The 10,541-nt window shown below is 44.1% G+C and overlaps 1 long non-coding RNA gene across 1 annotated transcript; it reads left to right on the plus strand.

The window, feature by feature from the left end:
• Positions 1-40: 40 nt before the first annotated feature.
• Positions 41-9,962, plus strand: LOC112571245. Its single transcript, XR_003100779.1, has 3 exons — positions 41-584; positions 893-1,054; positions 9,707-9,962. It is a non-coding gene; the product is annotated as an uncharacterized LOC112571245 (long non-coding RNA).
• Positions 9,963-10,541: the final 579 nt, after the last annotated feature.

Here is a 10,541-nt window from a genome sequence, read left to right on the forward strand (position 1 = left end):
CAGAACTTTAGGAAACAAGAGTTCGAAGGTTGAGGTCATATGCAAAGGAGACAAGGTCCCCGAGCTCTTCGCCCGGCACGGTCGTGTTGTTTGGCTGGCCTGGGAGAGAGATGATGTTTATTCATGAGGTATCTATCTTCGCGAGCCCGCCTTCCCCCGTGCGAGGTCTCCTGGCGCGATATCTTTACACTCAGCTGGCCTTTCCTCCCTCCACAACCCTCCACTCCCGCCTTCTCTCTCTCTCCCCCTCCTGACAGTTACGCCAGTTTGTTCTCCCGCTCTGCTTGCTGTTATTTAGCTAAATATTTTCCTGGCTTTTGCGCAAGGTGCTAAAATAAAACTTAAATCACAATGTCTCTCTCTCTGTGTGCATGCTAGTGTGTGTTTGTGTGTGTAGTGAGTGTATGTTTGTGTGTGTTGGCGCACGTGCATTGAGTGTCCGAGAGCAAGAGATTTGAAATTGAGTTGTGGATGTACGGCCTTATTACAACCAAAGAGACGACATTGATGAGTAGCGATACAAACCGGAACTAAAAAAAAAAAAACCAAAACAACTACGAACAAGAAAAATCAACAATAAAACGGTAAAGTATTAAACTTAAACATGCTCATTCACCTGCAGTCCCGCTCTCAGGTGTGATAACTTATGCACAGACATGGCGAGCATACAGAGACAATCCGCCAGCGGGTGGAAGAGAAATTATTCTCATCTTTTAAAATATGAGCTACCTATAAGGCTGGGGTGTCAGTTATGTAAGTAAAATAATAATAATTGTTGTTGTTAAAATACACTAGCTACATCTAAACAGTCCGAGATGAAAGCAAACTTGAGGAAAGAAATGACTAAATTTTGTTGCATGTAGATGAAAATTCATGATGTAATGTTGAGCAGCTTTGAAGGCCCGGTGCCTGCCAGGCGATGGAGTGCTCTGTCATCTGGTCATGTTGTTGACGCAGTCGCCAGGTGTTGACAGGATGTGGGGCGAGACACCTGTACAGTCTACGTCTGCAGTCGGGGACCGATGACTGAGCTCGCATCCTGACATGTGTGTGTGTGAGTACACTGAGCTTGCAACTGCAAACACGCACGCCGACACATGGGAATTCTCTATTCATCCACACACATAGACACACCTACCTACACTCTCACACAAACACTAACACAAACACACACACACATACCAACATTCTCTCTCACTTACACACAGACACACGTACCAACTCTCTCACTAACACACACAGAGACACTCACAGACACATGTACCAACATTTTCTCACACACACACTAACACACAGACACACGTACCAACTCTCTCACTAACACACACACACACAGACACATGTGCCAACACTCCTTCTCAATCACACACACACACATTCATTCTCACACGCACACACACACACCTTGTTTTCTTACCAGCGCGTTCGTCGAGTTACATAAACACTAACATGAACGCAGACTTGACAATAAATGTTTAAATAAAATTTATTCAACACCTAGACATATTTCTACCTATCTCTCACACATATTTAGACATTCTCCCATCTCCCACAAACAATAATAGATCACACATAAACACACATGCACACACCTGCGCGCACTCAAACACACACACATGCACAACTTATAACTTGAGGACTGCATAAAGTGGCTGAATTTTTTAAAAGTTTGTTTTCCGCCCAACAGACACCAATAATTATAAGACTCGGTCAAAGTTTAATGAGGTCACGTGGGAGACAAAGTGTCCACGTGGTTTGACCCGACTAACCACTCTGCTCCCCATCTGCCACCTACCTACCAACACCTTGGCTATAAAAACTCGAATTCCCCGAGGTAGACAAAACATAGGCCATGGCGCCAGGCACTTCCCCCCGTGTTATTATTGTTGTTCTTTTTTGTGGCTCGCGGCGCCGGCTCCACAGTATCTTTAATCTTAATTACATCACTAACTGCCTTTCTGTTATTACATGAGCAATTATGGACCGCATGTGTTCGATCAATTTGTTAATTTCAGCTTGTTGTAAACACAGTCTGTCGATGTTGTGCTTACAAAACACGCCATTAGCTGTCTATCCATCTATCCGTCTATCCACAGACTTACTTTACTGTCTGTCTGTTTGTCTGTCTGTCGGTTTGCCTGTTTGTCTGTGTGTGTACATACCCATTAATTTTATTTACTCACATGCTTGCATTTCGTGTTTGTTTACCACAGCGTAAGTGCTTCAGATCACGTGACTGCTTTTATTCTTAATTAGTTTATCTCCCGCGTGTGGATACTTACAAGCTTTTGCCATCGGTGTCTAACTTACATCGGGGTGCGAATGGCAGGTATTAGGTGTGAGAAGGTATACAGACACTCGGCACCTCCACCCAGAGCCTGCCGCCCGCTAAACTTAGAAACAGAAGGATGGAGGGAAGCAGAGAAACAAACAACGAGACGGACAGACAAGGAATAGCTAACGAATGAAGGAGAGAAGAGAACAGAAGGAAAGCATGCACTCGAACATTTTCCAGCGTGTACGTGGTCGATGCACGTCTGTCCCCGTGTTCGCCGGTGTGATCAACAGGTAATAAATTTCATCGTTCGAGTGTCTGGCGGCCCTTCTCCAGTTACTGCAATCACTGTCAGGTGGACATCAAAGAAATACTATGTTTGAAAAGGGTCTACCCGGCAATCGGTTTATGACTGGTAGCCCATGTGAAGTGTCACCTACGCCTGCTTACAGCCACTTTCTCCTCTCGCCGGCCGCGGCGGATGTAAAACTCAACGATGCTCGTGAAGGAGGACAGCAAGGTGCACAGTCCCGGGTGTGGAGGTGGTGGACAGAAGACAATCCATGGCCGGCGGGCTGACCCTGGCCGCTCGGTGCGGTCACAAGGGTATAAATGGCCACAAGACTAAGTTTGTATTTCAATGAGGGTCATTAGGTTGGCTATTCTTTTCTTCTCTTAAAAAAATAAATGATAATGATATTCTTTCATGTTGGAATGGAAAAAATTTCTCATGCATCTCGAGTTTCTTGATGACAATGGCCGTTAGGGTAGAGGAGAGACAGCTGCTCAGGGCGGGTACCGCAGGACAACTATTACTGTTATAATTAACAATGAAGGACGAACAGGTTGTAAGGGCGTTTAACTGCAGGACAGACAGCAAATAAGGGGGAGTAACTAAAGAAGACAGACAGTTGCTAAGGGCAGGTAACTGCAGGACGGACAACTGCTGAGGGCGTGAAGCTGTAAGGGAAAAAAATGGCTGCTGACGGCGGGTACAACTGCCGGTTAAGACCCGCCGACACAAAATTTTAAGAACAATTTCTTGATCCGCTGGCGGTGAATCCGCTCACGCCAAACTGATTTCCAGTCTGCAGCTCCATTGTTTGTATTTTCTCATTGCTGTACACCAAGAACCTGACCACTCACCTCCTGTGCAGCCCGAGGAGGACGCCATTGTGCACCATGTGACATCTTCAGCTCGGTGTCACGGCGAGCATTTTATCCTCTTTCTGTTCATAAGCAAGTTAATGATATTGTAGATGAGGACATAGACATTTCATAGACATAGACATTTGAGTTCCTGGCCTCGTTTTTCTTGTTAACCTGCTTCCGCGTCCTCCTGGACTGGTCATCTGTCTCCGATTAGCAAGGAGCGAGTTACCTGTGGCAAGTACACGAATGACACGTGATGTGTCAGGTGTGAATTGTACAATGAAAACATCAGTACCTAAATATTGCATGATGTTTATAATTACTATGTGTGTGTGTGCACGCGCTGTCTCTCTGAAAATGTTATGCTCCCCTTGAAACGGACCGATGGCCTATTTTAATAAAGGGTTTCTGATTCTGATCCTGATATTTTAAAATGAAAAAAAAAAATAAAGGAAAAGAAGTCAAACCAGCAAACCACTATTTTCAAATGTCTACATACCCTTCAACAGAAGCATGTTTTTAATTTTCCTTCCCCCAAAACAACAAATTTGGAGACGACTAGGGTGACAGTTTGATTTAAGCACCTAGTCCATCTATTCCTACACCTGTAATTACATTTGTAGAATTTCTGGAATTGTTCCTCAAACCGAGAGGTGAGATAGTCTGAAAAAAATGTTTGGTTAAAGGGTAAACCGTTGCTGACTCATTATCCCCCACCTCCCCCATGTTTCGTCAGGAGAAAAAGAAGAAAAAAGTTTGCTTAACTGTCTCGTTTAGGTAAAGCCGACAAGATGACAGAATGAGATTGGAATATATCTGAGGTGCTTGTGTGGGGATAGCATGTGTTATGGATGCGGACAAACAGCATCCTAACTGCCATTGCCTCTTTATCCGCGCCTGGCATTGTGGGAAGTGAAGTGAAGAAAGCTGTCAGTGACCAGACTTGCAGCCTAAAGCAAATCCTGTATCTACACATTCCCATTATCTGCCTGTGACAAAGACAGATGAATCAGCCGATACTGCAAACAGCCCAGTGACTGATTTCTCCCTTCTTTCTTTTTCTCCCCCGCCAGCCACTTTCCTCCCGATCTCTCTCCCTGCTTCGCTTCCTCCAGCGCCCGCTCCCTCATTTTCTTAGTTGATAATTATGTTTATATGTTTACTGACCTCTCTATATGTTTATTTACCTCTCAGTACTTGTCCGTGGAATCTGAAGTGATGCAGAATGTTTATTGTGGCCTGATCAAAGGTGACTGCAGCGACTTCATCAAAATAGCCTCCCATTCCTTTTCCTTCCCCAACTCTCTCCATCCATCTATTTCTTTCATTCCTTTTTTTCCCCATGTTTGTCTTTTTTTATCTTTTTTTTATTTCATTCTTACTTTTCTTTTTACCATTCTGTAATTCTTTCTTTATATTTTTTGTCCGTCGTTTTTGTGCTTTAAAAATATATTCTACAAATTATGTATATCAGCAACAATAAACAAACAATAATCACAGAAGATTCAAGCAGGAGGGTCCCTGGTTGCATTTGCAGAAGAAGATGTTCAGGAAGGCGGAGTGGAGAGGCTCTCAGGGGCTAACCTGTCATCCTCCCTACACACTTCTGAACACACCATTCTGTCATCCGTTCAGTCACAAGACAATACAGACAAACAGAAGACGAAACGGAGGAAGAAAGAAAAAGGTGAAGATAAGAAATTGTTATAAATCTTAAAGAGGCCGAAGTATCACTTTCAGCCAGCCTGGTGTTTATTCAGGCCCCTAACGAAGCATCAATGGGATGAGAACAATGACAGCTCTATGAATGATAAATCAGAGCTGACGCACAATTTCTGGAGTTGCCTTTCAAACGGACATTTTATTCAAGAAAAAAGGAAAGAAAGAAAAGAGGAGGTGGATAGAAAAAAATAGCTGAATGTTCGGATTAGTTCTTTGTATCAAAAGCAGGTTATGATTAGATAATAGACTACCTGTGATTGTCATTTTTTTTTCTGGTGAAGAAGAGAGAGAGATTATGGACGGAGGAGGTAAATACAAATTAAAAAATCAGATTTTTTTTTCCTCCAAACGCAGGACCTACATAGTGTTGTAGTGTTCACCCGGGAATACTTGTGCTGCTGTCACACCTGTAGCAAGCACCTACACAGACCCTACCTTGCCACCCAGCCTTATCGTATTCAATCATAACTTGTTCCACCCGTGTGCTGGCGTCTGCTCCTCTCACGGGTGTTAATCTGTGGATTGCTGCTAGTAATTGAGTCTCGTCATCTAACACCCACACCGGCCAACCAACGCCTCACAGTCACAGATGTCACCCCGGGTACAATGAGTCGCCCCAGAGGGAGCTAGTCACATCCCCGGATATATGACGTGACGTAGACCTCGTAAACCGTGACGTAGGCAGTCCTGTCGGTCTGTAATGGCAGCTCCGTAGATACGGTTGCAGGAGTCGGAAAGCAATACATTGCGACTAGTATAAGTGGTAGTATTGTATTACTGTTGGTATCTGGAGTTTGACTTATGTACTATGTCCCTCCTCTCCCCCTCCTACCCGTATTGACTGGCAAGCTGTCAGTGACGCACTCAACGGTTGTCAGTCCGTTTGTTTGGAAAACAGCAAAAGTGCCTCCGCACTCTACCCACAACTTAGCGCTCTTGTGGACATACTGTCCCACCAACTGGCAGGAAAAACTCAGAAATAGGAATTTTTGTTGCATCTGTAAATACCACCTGTTCAAAAAAACAAACAAGCAAACAAAAACCACAACAGCAACAACAAAACCAAACAAAATAAAACAACAAAAAAAAAAAAATGCCAACAACAAATAAACAGGAAATAAAACCGAACAAACCATGGTGTACAAAAGTTTACGTTTTCTAAAAAGAATTCTGCATTTTTTTCAAACCGTGAGAGAATTGAGGCGCTAGAAGGTTCTTTTTTTTCCATGTCAACTACTCGTTTTTCAACGGCAATAATTAAAAAAAAAAGACCTGGTGCTGCCGACTGAAAAAATTCCGCTTCAGGGACCCAAACATTTGATTTACTTCATGTTTGTGAAAATTGTTTAGTGCTTTTTATTTAGGAGGTACAGTGAGTAAAGGGGAAAAATCCAGTCGTTCTTAAACGTGTCAGAAGGAAAACTATTTCTAGCCGTGTCAGCAGCTCAACTAATACAGTTTCAAGTTTTAGACTGAAAATACCTGAGCGAGCATGTTACAGACCATGGGGCTGGCTTGATGTGAAGTCTTGAAAGTATGTCTGAAGTTAGTGACTGAGAAACCTCAGATAACTGTGTCGGTGTGTACACAGAAGTCAAAGTTGGACGGACAACATTCTTTGTCTCCAATGAGTTTATGTAACCCGAGGGACTAGCGACTTGTTGAGATTTTTGTTGTGACCACAGCTGCGGTAAACGACTCTTTCTTGTCTTCTTTTCTACACGACAAATTTAATTTGATTTTTTTCTCCCCACTTTCTCTCTCTCTTTCCCCCCTCCTTTTTTTTTTTGTGTCTCTTCTCATCAGTTATTTGTTCGTCTTTTACTATACCCTGGGTAGTTGCCTAAACTGTAAGCCACTTAATAAGATCTTTACTGAGTTTGTGTTGGAGGGACACTAAGTGACCTAACAGGTCTCTCTATTGTGCGTTTCTAAGCAACACCATGTCACTGAACAGCCTTCGATGTGTCACTTTGAATAACCTGATGTCACTGAAGAGGTCTCTGTTGTTGACCTTTTGTGAGGTCATGTCAAAGTTCTTACTTACCTGTGCACCTTTTTCAGGACACAATTCTCCATTACCACACAAAACATTCCCCAGCTTGTAGTAAGTTCAACTCTGATCTTTGTTTTCTGGTGACACGCTTCACTTGCCGCTCTACTGATCCGTAGCCTTGTATTTGGAGAGTTCGTCTCTGGAACAGAAAGAAGCTCGTTCTCCGAGACAGCTTTCATGAGCCTTGGCGAGAAACGACCCGAGTTCCCCTACCACCATCTAAATCGCAGGAAAAAAAATCTCTTATTTAACTCGGAAGATAAAAATCGGCAGAAGGAGAGGATTGGACTTCGCTTCCCAGCTCTCCTACCCGGGACACGGGGAAGAAGCAACTGATTGACTTGTGTAAGTCACAAAACTCGATGTCTTCTCAGATCTTTTTTTTGAAGGTTCCTGTGGAAATAAGGTGAGAGCTGACGTCCAGCTGATGTTCTGCTGACGACCAACCACAACCTGTCCTCCGAGGACCAGAAAGTCTGCGACGGCGCCGCGACATCTTGAACATGTAAAATCTCAAAGATTCCAAACCAGAAACAAAACCTTTTACCAACTTGCAGACAGAAGGACATGTGGACGGGAGGACGTGGTGAGTAATGAAAGGCGTTGCCTGGCTGTGACAAAGCCAGCTCGTTTCCAGTGCAGATGAACTGTTTCGCCAAGCTCATTTTGCAAGCGGCCAAAAGCTGGCTGTCGAAGCGCTGTGTGTAATCTTTGATTATTAACATACTTGCACGGGCCTGAAGAACCACACTCATTTGTATTAATAGGACGCGGGCTTCGTATGTCTCCGCCATGAAAATTAGGTGCACGCTTTCCTCTCGGCAGGGGTTGGGGTTGGGTGGGGTTCGTCATCGCCACTTCCGCGAGTTACCGGCCCTGGCCGGCGTTGGCAAGGCAAAAATGGTGGCGGAATGAATGTTTCACGACGGTGGCGGATCAAAAGTCTGGCTTAATCGAGCGCGGCATAGATTATTGATGGCATTCCTGGCGCATTTTGTTTGTCTTCTCACTTACCACTCGTCCCCTTCATTGTCGGCGGTGGCCTGCAGCTCACGATCGAAAGACGAGAGCTTACAACGTCCACAGGACCGTCCGTCCACCCCTTGTGGAGTGGGTGGCTATCTCCCAACGAATGAACGTTTTATCTGTTGTTGCCCAATTTTCACATAGGTGTTATTTTGTTTTTTAACAACCTGACGGATAAGGTTTGTCCGTGCCATCCACCCGTTTCTTGCTTCTCCATAGACCTGCCTATCCGATCGTTGATTGCTGATGGTCTTTTCTTTCATGGATGCAGAGGACTGACCCTCAAAGACGTGGCGTGTGTGTGTGTGTTTGTGTTATGAGTGTGTTCGTGCATGTGAGATTATAATAAGTTGGTCTTCCTATTATTACACTGTGACGTGTCTACCCCATAGAGAGAGAGCATTATGTTATTATTATAATAATATGTCACGTGTGTCTACCATGTACAGCACTCTGTTATGCAACTTTCCCGCATCCGGGGACAGCGAATCTTATATAAAAAAATTGTGTTGCAGCTCTTTGCTGCTGTTAAGTGCATACCTCCATATATCAGTCACTGAAAAAAATCCTGTCAGGTGTCGTGTCAGAAACACTTTGTCAGTCAGACTGTCCGACATTCTGGGACGAGTAAGTCGGAAGAGACGGTGCAATCCACATCGCAGGAATGAGACTTAAAGAAGAAGGTATTGGTGTCGATACAAGTGATCAGTGCCGAGAAAATAAAACAATCCTGCCGACCTCGTCATGGCTTCCTTCAGGGGCCATAACTGTAACACTGGGCCATTAACGGTTGTCTGGACGTCACGTGCCTAACGTTTCCGCTCCCATCAGCAACAGAAGCAAGTCTTGAGAAATTCTTCATCTCAAACACTCTTTTCCTGCCGACGCAGTCTAGAGATTAGATAAATATGATTTATTCAAGTCACTATTTGCAAATGTATGCCGTGTCAGTCCCTGATAGTTCTCGCCCTTGTCTGTGCTCTAGAGTTATCAGTCCTTGCTGCTCTAGCTGCCGGCTTTGAGTTTATCGTCGAGGTTTCGTTTCGGTTTGCCTATAAATCCACGCTCGGGCCACAATCGGGTTACTGCAAAATGGAAAAGGTAACCTTCCCTCCTTCCTTTACTTAAAAAAAAAGGAATAAAAGTGTTTAAGGAAGACTAACACCTATGACTAATGTAGACCTAGACCGACTGTGGACTGATTCCAATTGTGGACTGACTCCAATCGCTGACTGAGACTATTTGTAGATTGACTGTAGTTCGGAGGCTTTGCACCCTAACTGGATTGACATTTTGGATGAAAAATTATCATCATTGGGTGGATAGCTGAATTTCCTCAGCCTGTTTCATAAATCTTAATTAGATGGAAAGTTTGGCAGGAGGCAATAATGAAGTGGTTCAACAGGACTGAATTTTAGAACCAAATAAAGATTGGTTTATAAAAGAAATTACCCCAAAATTGTGTTTATTTACAGCTTCAATTCGTCAACGCAGGGCAGATGACACTAACGCATGTGCCAACGACAGACGAAGAGCTGAGAATGTCTGCCAGTCTCCACACAAGCTCTGAATGTGTTCCGTCCTGTCTTCACTCAAGTCTTCGACGGCAGAGAGAAACATTCTGGAGATGGTTTGCGCTTCTCGTTTCCTTTCGAACAAGATTCCTTCTCCAGTGTAAATAATCATTGTGACACTTAAAATGCTTTGAACTCTTAACTAGGATGTACTAAGGTGGCGGCAGAAAATATGTATGTGTATGTGTGTGTGCGTTCCGGTGAGTTGGTGAGTGAGTGATGGAGGGAGAAGAGAAAGAAAGAGATTGAAAGAAAGAAGAAAGAAAGAGGGTGCTTATCTTGGAAACTCTTGAGACAAGGGGTTTCAACTCTCGAAAATGGCTCCCCCAGCGATCAGCAGCACAGGTATCGGGTGTGACTGATATTATGCATTACAATCGCTCCCCCGGCTAATGCCCACTCAGCCCCGAGCTCAGGTTCGAGAGGCAGGAGGAGAATTGCGATAAATAAAAGCGGTCTTACTTTCGTCCACACAGCGTCTGCTTGGCGCAGCCAATGATTCAGCAATCTCGTGGAAACTTCCAGAATCTCGTTCACAGAAAGCATGTCAGACACGAACGAGACTCACGAGCTGTGAACATGTTAGCACATCGCAAACAAGTCACCGTCTGTTGGAGGGACGAGTCTTGAAAGACAAAAGAAATGTCAGGATCGTTAAGTAAAAATAATATTTTGTTCCGAGATAGCATCGCTCCGGAGTTTTCAACGGACTGACAGATCCTCCGATGTTTTGTAG

Source organism: Pomacea canaliculata, linkage group LG8 (assembly GCF_003073045.1).
Source record: "Pomacea canaliculata isolate SZHN2017 linkage group LG8, ASM307304v1, whole genome shotgun sequence".
NCBI classification, from domain to species: domain Eukaryota; kingdom Metazoa; phylum Mollusca; class Gastropoda; order Architaenioglossa; family Ampullariidae; genus Pomacea; species Pomacea canaliculata.